General features: G+C 48.9%; 1 long non-coding RNA gene across 1 annotated transcript; it reads left to right on the plus strand.

The window, feature by feature from the left end:
* The first annotated feature begins 8,283 nt into the window (after positions 1-8,283).
* Positions 8,284-15,562, plus strand: LOC309538099. Its single transcript, XR_014222106.1, has 4 exons — positions 8,284-9,054; positions 11,583-11,674; positions 12,928-13,099; positions 15,137-15,562. It is a non-coding gene; the product is annotated as an uncharacterized lncRNA (long non-coding RNA).
* Positions 15,563-16,603: the final 1,041 nt, after the last annotated feature.

Genomic DNA, 16,603 nt, shown 5'->3' on the forward strand with positions numbered 1-16,603 from the left:
GGAACCCGAGGCACCACTGTACATGTGCTGTAGGTGCCTGCATGCTGGGTTCTTTGTATGCAGAGCCCAGTTCACAATCTTTGAGCTCTCTCATTGCAAGCCAGGCAGATGTGGCCATATTTGCCTCTTGCATGGGGACCAAATCTTTGGGGAAGCTTTTCATCTCCAATTGGTAGGAAAGAGGGTTCATTAACCTGCTGGTGGGGGGAGGTGGCTTTTCAGCCCATCAATTCAACTCATGCTGGAATATCTGGTGGGCTGGATCTGGAGCACAAAGGGTCAAGTTCTACTTGCATGAGCCCTTGTGTTCCTTCTTCAAACTCATTAGGCAGGAACGTCAGAGGTCCAATCTGAGAGTATTTCATTCTGGGCTTCTTATGGCAGAGCACAGAAGGCATGTAATCCGTTCTTTTCAGTTCTATCAAGTAGGTCCTTCCCCAGATTTCTCAAGTGCAAGGACCCTGGGCTGTCTGATTTATGGGGTTCCTTGGGGTCCAGGTCAGCTGACTAGTCAGGATTGTCACCTGCAGAGTATATGTCAACTAAAGGATAATAGTCTGCCTTGGATTGAGGACTTTTTGGAGGTGTTGCTGAATGTGGAAGCAGAGGAGCTGGTGGTGCCACATTTCTGAATAATCTTGAGACTGATACACCACTCCTCCATAGATATTCTCTGTGCTTAGACACCATATTCACAAACTTTACGCTCCTCTTGTGACAAGATTCCCAAAGGCTTAGGGTAGCTTGAGAGAAGTAGCTTATTTTGAGACAGCACCCATTTCCAATTCCTTTTTATGAAAACCCTCTCCCTAGTTGGTTTGGTTTTGGCTTTTGACAGGACATCAGACCATTTGATAACCTTGCATATTGTTTCATATTGATATAGGGATCTGGTGTGCAGATTCTAGCATAGTACAAGCTTCTTAGTGTTCTGTCTGGACCCAGAGCATGAGCTTCTCTTAAGTAAGTTAAAAAGTATTTTCAAGTCAACTTTTTAATATTGCACTATTTTTTAATTTTTTAACATTTTTGCTCTTCTTTGTACTTTTAGACCTCCTTTTGCCATGTGGACGAATCAAACCTCCCTTATTGATCTATTTTTAATGGTATGGAAAGAGAAATTGTTGTATTATCTGGTTCCACAGACTCTGCTAGATTTTATTCAGAAGGTTCTACAAGTACCTATCAGGATGGTAAGAACTTTATTACAGTCAGCCAAAAAGGATTTTAAGTGTTCCATGTCCTCTGTTAGTACTACAAGCAACCCAGTGACTGATAGTCCCTCTTTGGTCCCAGAAGTTTGGGAGTAGCAGTCTTTTATACTTGCTTTAATTTTGAATTTTGCTTTCAGATTAGTTCCTCTACTTGTTTAGCCTGAATTTGGCCTTGAGTCGCTTGAGCTCCTGGTCTCAGTGCCAGAGATGACTTAGCAGTTGAGCTGCCTGGGCCCCAAACCTCTTTCTGCTCATCCTTAGAGCTGCTGAGAGATCCTATAAGGTCAGTAATAGGATCTGGCTCCTGCTGTTTCTTAGCCACCTCCTCATTTTCCTTATTCATGTAAAATTGAGTAATTTTTGCTTCTGCTTTCTTCAGAGAAGCTCTCTTTGGAGGAGGGTCTGTGGCACTTGGGGAGAGAACATACATTTTGTAACTACTCCATGTCAACACTGTCTTTCCCCTTAATTCCTCATGAAGTTTCCTTATACCATATGCCTTATACCATATACTGATCACTGCACAGCAGGGTCAGGTTCCTTTAAGGAGTCCAGTGCTGCGCGATGGATCAGTGAGTTGTCAGACATTGGCAGGGCATTCAGATCACAGAACTGGTTTTAGACATTTTGAGCTGCCAACACATTGTGATGGGCAGGGAGCTGTGATCTATTCCTAGCTCAAATTGCCTGCAGATGACAAAGGAGCAGGCAGGCAGGCAGGTGGGGGAGCCCGAAAAGGTGCTCCCCTTCTCCATCCGCCTGCCTGCCTCCCCCCCACCCCCTAGCTGAGCAAGCCCCAATTCCTCTCTGGCTCCATCCATCCAGGTCCCCATCTCCATTCCCCTGAAACTCACCAGATCTCTTGGAGGTCCCTGGGAGGGAATGCTCAGAGGTTGAGAGGAGTGATGCAGGAGACAACCTGACCAGGTCAACTGTCCATCTTCCCCCTTCCATCCTTGCTAGGTTTGCAGGATCTGTCTCTTTCATCCTTCCTGAGGAGTTGAGGAGCCAAAACAAGCTAGAGGGTCCTGGGAGAGAGGAAGAAGCAAAGGGAGCCTCAGAGGCCCTGCAGGGATTTTCTGGCTGGAGGGGAAGCCTCCCAATATGTTGGGGGCCCCACCCACAGCAAAATCCCTGCTTTATCTCATTTCTGGCCAGAGAACTTTCCCTCTTCACCCTCCATCCCTCCATGTTCCCATCTCCCCTCCCCTGGAACTCACCAGATCTCTTGGAGGTCCCTGGGAGGGAACGCTCAGAGGTTGAGAGGAGGGATGCAGGAGACAACCTGACCAGGTCAACTGTCCATCTTCCCCCTTCCATCCTCACTAGGGTTGCAGAATCTGTCCCTTTTATCCTTCCTGAGGAGCCAAAACGAGCTGGAGGGTCCTGGGAGAGAGGAAGAAGGAAAGGCAGCCTCAGAGGCCCTGCAGGGATTCTCCTGCCCTAGATATTCTCCTGCCCCTGGAGAAGCACAAATGGGGCGGCCCCTTCCCAAGAGAAGCCCCATTTCTAAACCTCTCCAGTGGTATAGAGTTGAATGTGGTCAAAAATGTGATGGCAAGAATAAATATTGACATCCTAGGCATCAGTGAACTAAAATGGACAGGGATGGGCAAATTCAGTTCAGATGACCATCTTATCTACTACTGTGGGCAAGAATCCCGTAAAAGAAATGGAGTGGCCCTCATAGTTAAGAAAAGAGTGGCAAAAGCTGTACTGGGATGCAATCTCAAAAATGATAGAATGATCTTGATACGAATCCAAGACAGACCTACAAGAAATAGAGTACAGATTTCCAAAGAATAGCAAGGAGAGACAAGAGGGCCTTCTTAAACGAGCAATGCAAAGAAATAGAGGAAAACAATAGAATGGGAGAAAACCAGAGATCTGTTCAAGAAAATTGGAGATATGAAAGGAACATTTTGTACAAAGATTGCCATAATAAAGGACCAAAGTGGAAAGGACCTAACAGAAGCAGAAGACATCAAGAAGAGGGGGCAAGAATAAACAGAGGAGGAGGGGGAGGAGGAGGAGAAGAAGATATCCCGCTTTATCACTCCCCTTTAGGAGTCTCAAAGCGGCTCACATTCTCCTTTCCCTTCCTCCCCCACAACAAACACTCTGTGGGGTGAGTGGGGCTGAGAGACTTCACAGAAGTGTGACGGGCCCAAGGTCACCCAGCAGCTGCATGGGGAGGAGCGGAGACGCGAACCCGGTTCCCCAGATTACGAGTCTACCGCTCTTAACCACTACCCCACACTGGCTCTCCAGAGGAATTATACCAGGAAGATGGAGGGCACAAGGAGAAGGGGACGACAGAGGACGAGATGATTGGACAGTGTTCTCGAAGCTACCAGCATGAGTTTGGCCAAACTGCGGGAGGAAATAAAACACCACCTAACAGGGTGGATCCAGTATCACCAAATAAATGAGGTCTTCAAAGCTGACAAGAAAGAGGGTTTTGCAATTTCAGTATTGGATAAAGATTTACTACAAAACAAAACAAAATTAATTTTTAAAATCTATGGAATCTTACTGGAGTGGGAGGACATGGATGAACAGGTAAAGGCGGTAATGATCAAATTGGCTATGGGTTTAGGGAAACCTATTCAAGTAACATCATGGGGGAAATTATGGAAGGAGAGTTGGAATTTTACGGCTTGTGAGGCAATAACAGAAAATTTGATAAAGATTGTCAGGGTTACTTCCAGATCCTAGCTCACAGAGGATCACGCTAGCCAGCGGTTGTTGATTAAAAGTCTTTATTGAGTTACAGTCTCCATTCTCGAGCTGCTGCGTGCAACCCTACGCCTTATGCTTAGGTCGGCGAAGCTCCTTCTGAGTCTCCGCCCCTTGCGCACCAACTTAATATCCTAGCCCTGCTCCACCTTTTCCGCCTGACAGTTCTCCTCTGGGTCCCTCTGCCCCCCTGGGTCTCTCCCTTCCGGGATTCTTCTGACGCTGACCCCCCTGACTCCCCTGTCTCCTTGCGCCGGGCTTTAGGACCTGGCTCTCTTTCCGGGCTGCCTACTGCGCCACCTTCCTGTGCATTTGAACTTGGCGCGCGCGCCCAACCTTCCACTTTCCGTCTAACCGTCACTTCGCTCCCCGATGAAGGTGTGGCCACTCCTGACTCGTGCCCTCCCTCCTGTTGCGAGCTGCCAGCGCTAGCTCCCAGGCGCTCTTCCTCTTCCCTACTCTCTGGCGGTGACGTAGGTCCCGATCTCCAACTGCTCCCCTCTGAGTCCCCTCTGGCTCTTTCTTCCTGGGGTGTCCCCCTAGTCTCCCCCCTTGCCCTTGCCACTGGTGCTCCTCTTTGTGAATCTTCTGATTCACTGGACAGACTCGGAGATCTCGGGTCGTCGTCGTCACTCATCCTTTCTTCTGCCTCCTCCCCCTCGCTCTCTGTTTCCTCCCTTGCCCTCGCCTCTGCTCCTGAACCCCTGACAAAGATGTTTTAAATAAGGAAATATTTCTTTACGCCACAGTGGCAGTGAGAACATTTATTGCCAATTAATTGCCAAAAATTGGAAAAAAAGAAATAATTCTGACCAAAAAAAAGCTCTCTTTGGAGGAGGGTCCCTGGCACTCGGGGAGAGACCATAAATGTTGTAACTACTCCGGGTCAACGCTAGCTTTCCCCTTAATTCCTCATGAAGTTTCCTAATACCAGTTATACCATATGCCTTATACCATTTCCTAAAATTCTATGATTATCCCCGCTGTGTTTTATTTAATGGAAATTGAGACGGGTTTCCTAGGTGAAGCTTTTTCCACATTCTAAACAGTCCCTTGCAGGAAATATTTCATGGAAAATTAGATTCACCAAAAGAACGAAGCCAGACAAATGTAGAAAGGGAAAAAGAAAGTTAGACAGGATGTACCTCCACGTCCCTGAGATCTCTGAAGCCTACATGGAAGAAGGCCTGGGCAGCTCAGAGCAGCCTCATCCTGGTTGGAAAAGGCAGGACTGGTGGAAGAATATTCCCAGACAGAACAGGAGATGCATCTCCTATGGAGAGTTGTGGGTGTGTTAACATCTCAGGTGCTGCAGGGGGCGCTATGGGGCTCCCTCAAAAGAGAGGAGGTTTGTCCTTCAGAGATCTGTATGGAATTTCAAAACTGATCTCATGATCCAGCAGGGAGCCTTACCAGAGAGGCCGCGATCCCAGGATTCTCCTCCTCGACTTCCTTCTGCAGAGCTCTCTGGTCAGGATCCAGCAAAGCCCAGTCCTCCTCCTCTGTGAAAGGAACAGCTACGTCTTCAAAGCACACTGGACCCTAAGGGGGAAAGGGGGAATAAAGATGATATGATTCTACACGTTGCTCTGTTCTTGTCTGTTGTGTATTTAATTGATGGGTACAGTGGTACCTCGGGTTACAGACGCTTCAGGTTACAGACTCCGCTAACCCAGGCACAGTACCTCGGGTTAAGAACTTTGCTTCAGGATGAGAACAGAAATTGCACGGTGGTGGTAGTGGAGGCCCCATTTTCTAAAGTGGTACCTCAGGTTAAGAACAGTTTCAGGTTAAAGATGGACCTCCAGAATAAATTAAGTTCTTAACCCGAGGTACCACTGTATTAATCTTTGTGTCAGCGGGGGAATTCACGTAATAATATTATTATCTCTATATGGCACTCATCTTCATGGAAATCTTTGCAAGCATTCCCATTTTCCGGATGGAAGGACCTCCTCTCCCTTCATCTGGTGGGGTGGACCCTCCCCCTGCCCTCAAGCCAACTTGAAGGGGCACCAGGAGGGGGTGGGGAGGGGATGGTTGGTTGGTTGGCATCCATCTGTCTTAGGAGTGGGAGTGAGATCTGGGGGAGAGACATGTGCTGTTGCATCTGGGGCACAGGAAGTGGTGCTGGAGATGCAGAGGGGCTTTTCTTCTCCCTGTGCTCCCCCCACGTGGGAATGTTCCCCTCTGGCTGCAGCCTCTGGGCACAAAGGTGACCCCTCTCTCCATCTGAAGGGGGTTTATTTCCTTCTCCCAAAGCCCCCTCCCCCCGAAAGGAAGGCAGCCCCCTCCCTGGCTTGGCAGAGAGGGCAAAGGAGGACCCTCTGCTCCCCGACTTGGGGCTCTCCCCCCACCGCGCATGACCTGAGCAGGGACCCCCATGCCCCCTCCCTGCCCCCCCCCTTATCTCCTGGGGGGGGGGAGAAGAGGCGAAGGGCTGCCTAGTGGCGGGAGGTGCCTTGGGCTCAGAAATGGCTCCCTCCAGACACCCCCCCCCAAGAAACACCCCCTCCCCCCCCCCACCAGGAAAATAGGGAGATGAAGACGTGTCCCAGGCCAGGGATGAAACGCCCTCGCCATCTTGGGGGGGAGGCCGAAAGGAGCTTCCAGGAGAGCCACCTGCAAAGGACCCCTGGAAGGGCTTGGGGCCCAGGAGGGATCCCTTCAGACCCATGGACCAGAGAGGGGTCCTGGGGAGGAGTCCGCCCCTGAAGGGCCGCCTGGCCGGCCAGGAATCCTTGGCGCCCCAAGGGAGGCGAGGCGGCAGTTGGGGAAAGGCAGTTGGGAAAAGCCGTTGAGGGGAAGCAGCCGCGGGGGGGGGAGGGGGGGGCCTCCCCTCTCCTCCCTCAGAGACACACAGAGAGAGAGAGAGAGAGAGAGAGAGAGAGAGACACACAAGGGGGGGGGCGGAGGAAAGGGGGGCTCTCCTCCCGGAAAGGGGGGGGCAGGGGGGTCTCCTCTCTCTCTCTCTCCCCCTCACAACCCCAGGGCCTTCCTCGAGAAAAGAGATGAGCCCCCCCCCCGCCTGTCTTCCCAGGCGGAGGTTTGGACAGACACCCAAGGAAGGGGGGGGGCCCTTCGGAGAATGGCTGGTCTGGACCACCTGAGTTGGGGAGGAGAATCCCTCAGAGGCTCCTTTCCTCCTCGCTGGTGTTACAACTCAGTGTGAGAAGGCGATGGGGAGCCTGGAAAGAGGGAGAGATTGACCGTTGAGAGGGGACTTGAGAGAACGTGACTGAAATCACGGGGGGGGGCCCCCACATATTTCAAGTTAAATGTTCCAAATATGACGCCTGCATGTGTCCTTTCCACTTGACAGCCCTCGCCTGCCCCCCCCCACCTGGGCCAAGACCTCTCTTCCTCAGTTCCACAGGAGAAGTGGCTCTCCCTCCAGATCCCTGCAGGCCTCAGGGGGCCACTGGAGCCCAGTGGGGGGGGGGGACTCTGGGGAACTGGCCAAGTGAGGGCCGCCCAGAAAGGGCTCCTGGGACCCCCAGGGGCCAGAGGGGGGGTCTCCAGCCTGGCCTCTCCCCTCTTTCTGCAGGTGGAGCCCTTCTCCTAGCGCTGACTGGGAGAGGAATTTGGAGGTCTTCGATATATCCTAGAATCACAGAGTTGGAAGAGGCCACCAGGGCCATCGAGTCCAACCCCCTGCCAAGCAGGAAACACCATCAGAGCACTCCTGGCATGTGGTTGTCAAGCCTCTGCTTAAAGACCTCCAAAGGAGGAGACTCCACCACACTCCTTGGCAGCAAATTCCACTCTCGAACAGCTCTTACTGTCAGGAAGTTCTTCCTCATGTTTAGGTGGAATCTTCTTTCTTGTAGTTTGGATCCATTGCTCCGTGTCCGCTTCTCCGGAGCAGCAGAAAACCACCTTTCTCCCTCCTCTATGTGACATCCTTTTATATATTTGAACGTGGCTATCATCTCACCCCTGAACCTCCTCTTCTCCAGGCTAAACATACCTGCAGCAGTTTTCTCTCCAAAATAAAAGCGAGCAAGTTTAAGCAGCCTTGTTCCAAGATGTGACTGGGGTGGGATGGCCAGAGTGCCAGCTCCTACTCCCAGAGAGGAGGGTTCAATTCCCCACTCAGCCAGGAAGCACCTTAGTCGGCGTTTGCAGCCTCCCTCGCAGGGGTGTTGTGAGGAAGAAATGGGGAGGAGGAGAACCATGTACACCACCGTGTGTGTGTGTGTGTGTGTGTGTTACATTTATATACCACCTTTACTCCCAAGCAGCTCCTTGGAAGAAAAGGGTGGTATAGAAATGTAATAAGAAGAATAAATTGTATGTAGCTTGGCTGCCAGGCCTGCTGGCTTTGCTAGCTGTGCCTGTGAGGGAGAGGCAGCGTGGAAGCAGCATCTGGCATAAAGTGTCATGAGCTTCCTGCTTCTTCCAGTCCAAGATGGCTGGAATAGTGGGGAAGGAGGAGGACTGCATCACAGAGCAGGGAGGACATAGGTGGAGATGGCCTTGTGGTTCTTCCATCCTCCACCTCATCTAGCAGGGGGCAAAAATGGGCACAGGAGTGAATGTGAATTTTGCTTTGGTTCATGAGGCTGGTTTCTACACACAAACTGTGGCATTCCGCTCTATCCTCCAGCCAGACAAGCAAGAACCATTATCAGAGTTCAAGACCACATTCCAGCAAGTCAGAAACATTTGAGGAGAGGTTGCAAAGTAGGGCTAGTGAGAGGGGTGGAGATTCTGAGGGCAGGGGGGCCTGGAGAGAGTCCCAGGGGCGAAACAGAATAGACCTGGGGGGTCACATGTGGCCCATAGGCCTCTGCTCTCTAGCCCCCAGTGACCACGGCTGCAATCTCCCATCTTGATCCCGAGCAGCCCCATGGATGCAAGATGTGTGCAGAGTACCTTTGGAGAACAGGCGGGAGACTGAATGCTCTGCTCCTCCTTTTTCAGATACCAAAGCCAAGTGTTACCAGGGCGCTGGAGAGGGCTACATGGGGACATGGAACACAACTGTGAGTGGAGCCAAGTGCTTGAACTGAAAGCTCGATTCCTTGAGGAATAAGCGGTACAATGCGTACCGGGCAGATGCCGCTAGGTTGGGCCTTGGAAACCACAACTATTGCAGGTGAGAAAGTGAGTTTAGGAGGGGCCTCTTCCTCTTCTTGCCCCCCAATACCATGGGACATTATTGCAGTCAAACCAATAATTCATGTTTTACCAGATTGGCACATGAAGGGGCTCATAGAGCTTTCTTGTCAAATTTGCTAGAGAGAACTCTGTGAGATCACTTCCTTTGTCTGCTTTGGCAGGAAGCTGTAGCCCTACATCCTTCCAGCCTGGGCAGCCTCCTCTTTCTTCGTCATGCTTCCAAGCTGACCACATGTCCATGTCTGAGGTCTGCAGCTCAGACACAATTTTGAACTTACCTTTTGTACTTTGGTAACTTAGATAGTACAATCGTACTTTGGTTTTGGAACAGCTTAGTTCCTGAACATTTTGGCTCCTGAATGCTGCAAACCCAGAAGTGAGTGTTTCAGTTTGCAAACTATTTTTGAAAGTTGAACGTCCAACAGGGCTTCTGCGGCTTCCGATTGGCTGCAGGAGCTTCCTGCAGCCAATCAGAAGCCACGCCTTAGTTTCTGAACGTTTTGGAAGTCAAATGGACTTCCAGAATGGATTCCTTTCGACTTCCAAGGTACGACGGTAGTTATAAACATGCTTTTATTTGGTGCTGCAATTGCTACTTCAACCTAGATTGTGTAAGTAAATACTACTTTTACTTCTTTACAAAACAGTGTTGTGATTGTTGTTTTTAAGGGGTAGACAATGGGTAATACCAGGAAAATCCAGTCTGCCTTTAGAGCATCCTGGATTATTGTTTGTAAAAGCTTAAATCAAACTTTTCTTAGCTTCAAAGTTTAAGCTGCAAAGGATGGTACTCTGTTGATCTCACAAATGTGAGCAAGGAAGAATAATAACTAAACCATGTATCCTCTCCTAGTGCCGAAATCCATTCCCACAAATACATCCTTGTAGGCAAAATCTACTCTGAGCGGGAGAAATATTGACATTGTCAAATAAGGATGCTGCAGAGCTGGAAAAGGTTCAGAAAAGGGCGACCAAAATGGTTGAGAGCATCTCCACTGTGAGGAAAGGTTACAACATTTTAGTTTAGTGTAAGTGAGACTTTGGGAAGACACACAAGGTGGAGGTGTATAATATCATTTCATCATAATTTCATGAAACTGTGTGCGCTTTGTGGAGAAAGGGAATAAATAGGAAGACATCTAGGCCATATAGTGAAGCTGAAGATTGGAAGATTCAGGGCTGACAACAGGAAGGACGTCTTTGGAGAAGAGAAGAGTTTTGGATTTGATATCCCGCCTTATCACTCCCCTTCAGGAGTCTCAAAGCGGCTCACATTCTCCTTTCCCTTCCTCCCCCACAACAAACACTCTGTGAGGTGAGTGGGGCTGAGAGACTTCAGAGAAGTGTGACTGGCCCAAGGTCACCCAGCAGCTGCAGGTGGAGGAGCGGAGACGCGAACCCGGTTCCCCAGATTACGAGACTACCGCTCTTAACCACTACACCACACAAGTCTTCCCTCAGGGCTTAGAATTAAACTATGGAGCTCCTTCCCCCAAGGCGTAGTGTCAACCACCAACTTGGGTTGAGAAGACCAATTTCCACGAGCCTAAGAGGAGCCTGTGGGAGCCGGTGGAGGCAAAGCAGAGTCAAAATGGCCAGCAGCCATCAAGAGCCCCTCTCCGCTGCTGCCTCCTCCTCCTCCTCCTCCTCCTCCTCCTCCTCCTCCTCCATGAATTGGTCCAGTTCTCTTTTAAAGACATTCCGGTTGGTGGTTACCACTGCCCCTGTGGGAGTGAGTTCCAGAGCTGAATTCTGCACTTCATGAAGAATTATTTTTTAAAAAAATCTATCCTGAATCTTCCAACATTCAGCTTCATTGGGTGTAATATGAGAGAGGGAAGAAAACGTCTCCAACCACTTTCTTCATGCCTTGCATAATTTCATAAAATTTCATTGTGTCACCTCACACTTGCCTTTTCTCTAAATTAAAAAGTCCCCAATGCAACAGCCTTTCTTCATAGGAGAGTCACTCCATCCCTTAATTAATTTGGCAGCCCTTTTCTTGACCTTTTCCTGGGGGATAAGGCTGTCAGTGGCTACTGGCCTTGACGGAGGTGATGCTTCCCTGGGGGGGGGGGGGAGGCAGTCGGCTTCTGAATAGCAAGTGGGGGGCGGGACAGGGCAAGTGCTGTTGCACCCAGGAAAGGCTGCTTCCAAGCCTTTCACTGACTTCTAGTTGGCTGCTGTGAGAACCGAGTGTCTGTCTAGATGTTTCTTCGTATGATCTAGCAAGACTCTTCCTACATTCTTGAAATTATCAGTGTATTATTTTGAGTATAAATGTTGGCCTCCCCCCCCCCATTTTTTCCCTTATTTTTGAGGTTGCAGCTGAGTTTGCAGCTGTCCCCAGTGGTGCAGTGGGCCAGTGCATCTGGCTATCAACCAGAAGGTTGGTGGTTGGACTAGATGACCCCTGGAGTCCCTTCCAGCTCTACAATTCCACACTGCTATGATAAATGTCTTAATGGTACAAAATGCCCAGTGTTTGCCTTTCCTTTCCTCTAGAAACCCTGATTCCGACATCATGCCCTGGTGCTTTGTCTACAAAGGAAACAAGTACAGCTTTGAGTTCTGCAGCCTCCCTCCCTGCGCCAACAGTAGGTTCAAGGCTCCTCTGCAGTGGGGCAGAGCCAGATGGGGCGGTGAAAATGTTGTGCTATGAGCATTGGAGCCGAAGGGAAGAAGGCTTTTAGCAGTTTCTCTCCACATCACGGCCCTGATCCAAATTAACTTGTGTGAATTCCACACCCACACACTTGTATTTTGGTCTGCTCCTTTTCAATAGAAATATGCACCAGACTCCGAGAATCTTGCGTGGAATCTGGAGCTCTAGTTCCACCACAATCATTCCCTATTTGTGCAGCATGTTTAGTTTTGCAGAAACAAAGAATTGGCTTCATCTATGGTTATTGCCATGCTTGCGGGAAAATGGAGTAGAAAACTTGTGTTAGTTGGCCTCAGTGACCAAACTCGCTCATTACGGTAGAAAAAGGAGACAATGAGAAGATGCAATATATACTAAAAGAGACTTGATTATGAATTAAATAAAAATGGGAGGGTGCTGGCTTCAAATAATCATTTTGCAATGTTCTGATGGCATTCAACTTAAACATTTTCTTAATGTTGCATTTTGGATATTGATACCTTCATGCTTGCAGGAAAAATGTATTATCTTGTTTATTACAAATTATTTAATAGGGCTCGTATTCATAAGGTATGTGTAAGCTTTGTTCTAAGACATGTACAGTAACTTTCAGCTTTTTATTAGGCCAGTCACACTTCTCTGTAGTCTCTCAGCCTCACTCACCTCACAGAGTGTTTGTTGTGGGGGAGGAAGGGAAAGGAGAATGTTAGCCGCTTTGAGACTCCTTCGGGTAGTGATAAAGCGGGATATTAAATCCAAACTCTCCTCCTCCTCCTCCTCCTCCTCCTCCTCCCCCTCCTCCTCCTCCTCCTCCTCCTTCTTTTTCTTCTTGTCTGTGTTGGTTTTCTAGTTAAATAAAAATCATTTAAAACTTTTCTAGTTAAATAAAATATGTAAAATTTAATTTAAGAACCAGCCCCATCCCTTGTAACATCTATGGCGCTGTACAGATGAAAAGTGGATCCCTGCCCCAAGGTTCATACATTTAAGGCACACACCCCCCAACTTGGAAACTGTGGGTCATCAGGGGTGCTGGGAATTGTAGCTCTGTGAGAGGTAAACTATAGCTCCTATGATTCTTGGGGGGGGGGATGTGCTTTTAATGTAGGCTTCACAATTGAAAATCTGCAGTGAGAAAAAAACCTCAAACTATATGCCCCATGAATGTGGTTCGGGCCTGATGCAAACCTGCCTTTTTTGTCACAGAAAGTCACACTTGCATTTCTGGAAGAGGCAACAACTATCGAGGTCCCCACAACCGCACGGAATGGGGTGCTGCTTGCTTGAGGTGGGATTCCCAGTTCCTTACTGGGCTGGTCTTCAATTCCCATCGGGAGGATGCAGAGCAGCTCGGTCTCACCAGCCACAACTTCTGCAGGTAAGCCGACCCTCACCTTTTCTCCTTGCAGTTTTTTGTCCAAAAAGAAAAACTAAATGCAAAACATGGCTTATTGATAAGATATGTGTTTGGCTTTTCCAAAAAGGCTCTGGACCACTCTGCCTTATCTAGTGTAAGAACAATAACCTGCTGATTGGCTCTGCCCAGTGTGCTGCTTTTATTGAATTCATAGAAATAATTCTGCAATTAGATGAGGCTGTGTTTTTTGGGTCATCCAATCCATTTGTGCCATTTCATTCATGTTTGCTACAAATGCCTATGTGGTTGTTGATAAAATATTGGTGGAAACCCGAATTTGGATGTGGTCATGTGTAGGATTGCATTCAGGGTCTTGGCGTGTGTTCCACTGGTGTACGCATATATGATCTTGCACACTGGTAAAAAACCACACACCACACACAATGGATCTCGATGCAGTTATCTAGAAACTCAGGAAGTGGACTTGTACATTCCCTGCACCCACCACAATATGGCACTGACTGGCATTGGCACTGACTGGAGATGGAACGTGGGTCCCTTGGCATCCCACCATTGGCCAGGCTGGTGGGAAACATCTGGAGGGCATGTTTAGCAGCCACTTTCCAACTTTCACTGAGAGTCCCCTTCTCTCTGGGATCCTTTTAACTGAACATTTCAGGGATTGAACCTGGGACCTGTGGTCCATCCCTGAATGTACCTTGACTTGTCCCAAGGCAACCCTGACGCATTGTGGCAATGCATTGGTAGTGTGTTACCAGGGCACATCTGTGCACCGGGAACACATTGCAGGGAAGGGAAGAAGTGCAAAAGAACGGAAAGCTGTTGCAAAACATGCCTGCCTAGTGCTCTGTCCAACTTGAAAACAGTAAAAACAAGGGAGAGTTTCAATAGCATTGCTTTCCAGTGCAGAAACTATTCAGATCTTTTAGAATAAAATTGGGATGAGGACAATTTCTCTAAGCGCCCCCTTCCCAAGGACTCTGAGTGAGGCTTTGAATCACAGCTGAGGCCAGAGGCCACTTCACACAGTGTCTGTGAAAGCCGACCAGGAGGAGGAGATGATGCTGGATTTAATGGCTTTTGACTATCCCCAAGTGTTTCCAGGCCTGCCTGTGACTTTATAGTATAGGATGGATTGATGGATGGACACAGGAAGTCACGGCTGATGCAGAGCTTTCTGTGGCGTGGACCAGTTTCAAATTCATGTTGTGTTAAGCTGGGTGGGGAACCTTTGGCCCTCCGGTTGTTGCTGAACTCCAACTCCCATGCACCCACAAAAAGGGCCAAGGATGTTGGGAACTATCATTCAGCACCGTCTGGAGGGCCGCTTGAGTCATGGCTTTCCCCCAAATAATTCTGGGAAATATGGTTTGTTAAGGGTGCTCAGAGTTGTTAGGAGACTCATATTTGCCTCCCAGAGCTACAATTCCCAGAGTGGTTTAACTTATTGACAGTAAGAGCTGTTTGACAGTGGAATTTGCTGCCAAGGAGTGTGGTGGAGTCTCCTACTTTGGAGGTCTTTAAGCAGAGGCTTGACAACCATATGTCAGGAGTGCTCTGATGGTGTTTCCTGCTTGGCAGGGGGTTGGACTCGATGGCCCTTGTGGTCTATTCCAACTCTATGATTCTATGATATTCATCCCTCTTCACAGGGAACTCTGGGAATTCTAGCTCTCGGATCAGGAACAGGAGTCTCCTACTAACCTTCAGGCTACTTAACAAACTGCAGCTCCCAGAATTCTTTGCAGGAAGCCCTCTAAAGTGGCATCATAGTGTTTTAAATGTATGGTGAGAATGTGGCGCCTTGACCAATCTGCATTGAATGGGGCTGATGGCCAAAACGTCAGGAGTGTTGGGGAAAAGCTGTTCTAAGTACATGCAAAAAACAAAGGTTATCAAGCAGCCCTCCGTAAACTCCAGAACATCATCCTCAGGGGACATACAAACCTGGGTAGCCCACACTGCTGCTCTTTGCAGGGGCAGAGAGGGGGGAGCATTTGATCTCTGAAGTAATCCTGTTCCACTTTTGTGTTGCAGGAATCCTGATAATAGCACCCAGCCTTGGTGCCACGTGCTCAGGGGTGGCAAGAGGAAATGGGAATACTGCAATGTGCCAGCTTGCTGTAAGTGCCTGCCTTATCCGTGGGGCAAAATGCCAGCAAACTGCATTTCAGTTGCTGGCTCCAATGGTGATCTGATGTACCTTTACTGTTGTTTTCATTGCTTTGTATTTTATAATAATGTTTCTAAATGTTGTGAGCCACCTTGGCTCTAGCTCTGGGAGGAAAGGTGGGATAAATACTACTGCTGTCTATTGTCTTATGAGCACCAACCAAAGACCTTCCTCTTCCAACTTTTAAGCAGAGATCTTTCTGTGTCTGCATCTGTAGTGGAATTGTTTTGAAGATGCTTTTATCATTGAACTGTTTGCCACCCGGGTTCCTTTGAGAGGACGGATGGGATAGCAATGTGCTAAATAAATGAAGAGGCCCTGGGAGAGCATTTTGCCCCAAGCGGAGAGTTAACGTTGTATCTGAGTCTGGGGCACATTTTCCTTGTTTTCCTGGCCACGTGTGGAACGAGAAAGTACCGCCAGTCTCAGTTTCGGATCAAAGGAGGCCTCTACTCGTACATCCAGTCCCACCCGTGGCAGGCGGCCATCTTTGTCAGGGTACAAGGAGTGGAGGCCTACCTCTGTGGTGGGGTCCTGATCCATTCCTGTTGGGTCCTCTCAGCTGCCCACTGCTTTGTGGAAAGGTAAGAGTCCGGCGCCTGATTTGCCATCTCTTCTGCACTTGCTGCCCCCTCAGGAAGTCTCTTGAAGTCAGAGGCAATTTGTGGTTCTGGAGATGAAGAGCCAAGTGGGAGGCAGCAACATTTGTGCATTTAGCAATTGTTCCGTTCGTGCAGGTTTTTCTTGGAGTAATAGCAGGTGGGATTCTGCTGTGGGGAGGGTTTGCTGCTGCAGTCCGGATCTCCCCCGCTCCTCTTCCTGCTATTTGTATTGGGAGGCAAGTCCCAATTCTCCATCTACCTCAATACCCCCCCCCCCGGACAGGAAACATCCCTTCAAGGTCTGGGGCAGGGTTTTTTGTTATTCCCCCCAAGACACAAAATGTTTGCTTTGTTGTTCTATGAAAGTAATCCATCCAGCAACTTTGCAAGGCAGCCAGTTTTCTCCCCCTGTAAGGGATGTTGTGAAGAAAGACAGTCAGTCCTTAACTAACGCACCAAGAAATGTCGCCTTTCTAGCCCTTTAAACCATGGATAGGAAACGTTGCACCCGAGCAGGGACGAAAAGAGTCAAACGACACCAAGGGGTTAAATCCAGAGAAAGAGCTTTTATTCTGCCATGGGGGGGGGGCAGAGGAGCAAGTGTGATAGAGTCACAAAACAAGCACGATTTCACAGCCATTTGCACAGAGTATATATTCCTCTTCCAGTTCCCTCCCCTTTCTCCTCCTTCTGAAAAGTTCTGCCCCATGTCTCCTGAGCATGAACAGA

The sequence above is a fragment of the Podarcis vaucheri genome (assembly GCF_965113315.1).
Source record: "Podarcis vaucheri genome assembly, chromosome: 7".
NCBI classification, from domain to species: Eukaryota; Metazoa; Chordata; class Lepidosauria; order Squamata; family Lacertidae; genus Podarcis; species Podarcis vaucheri.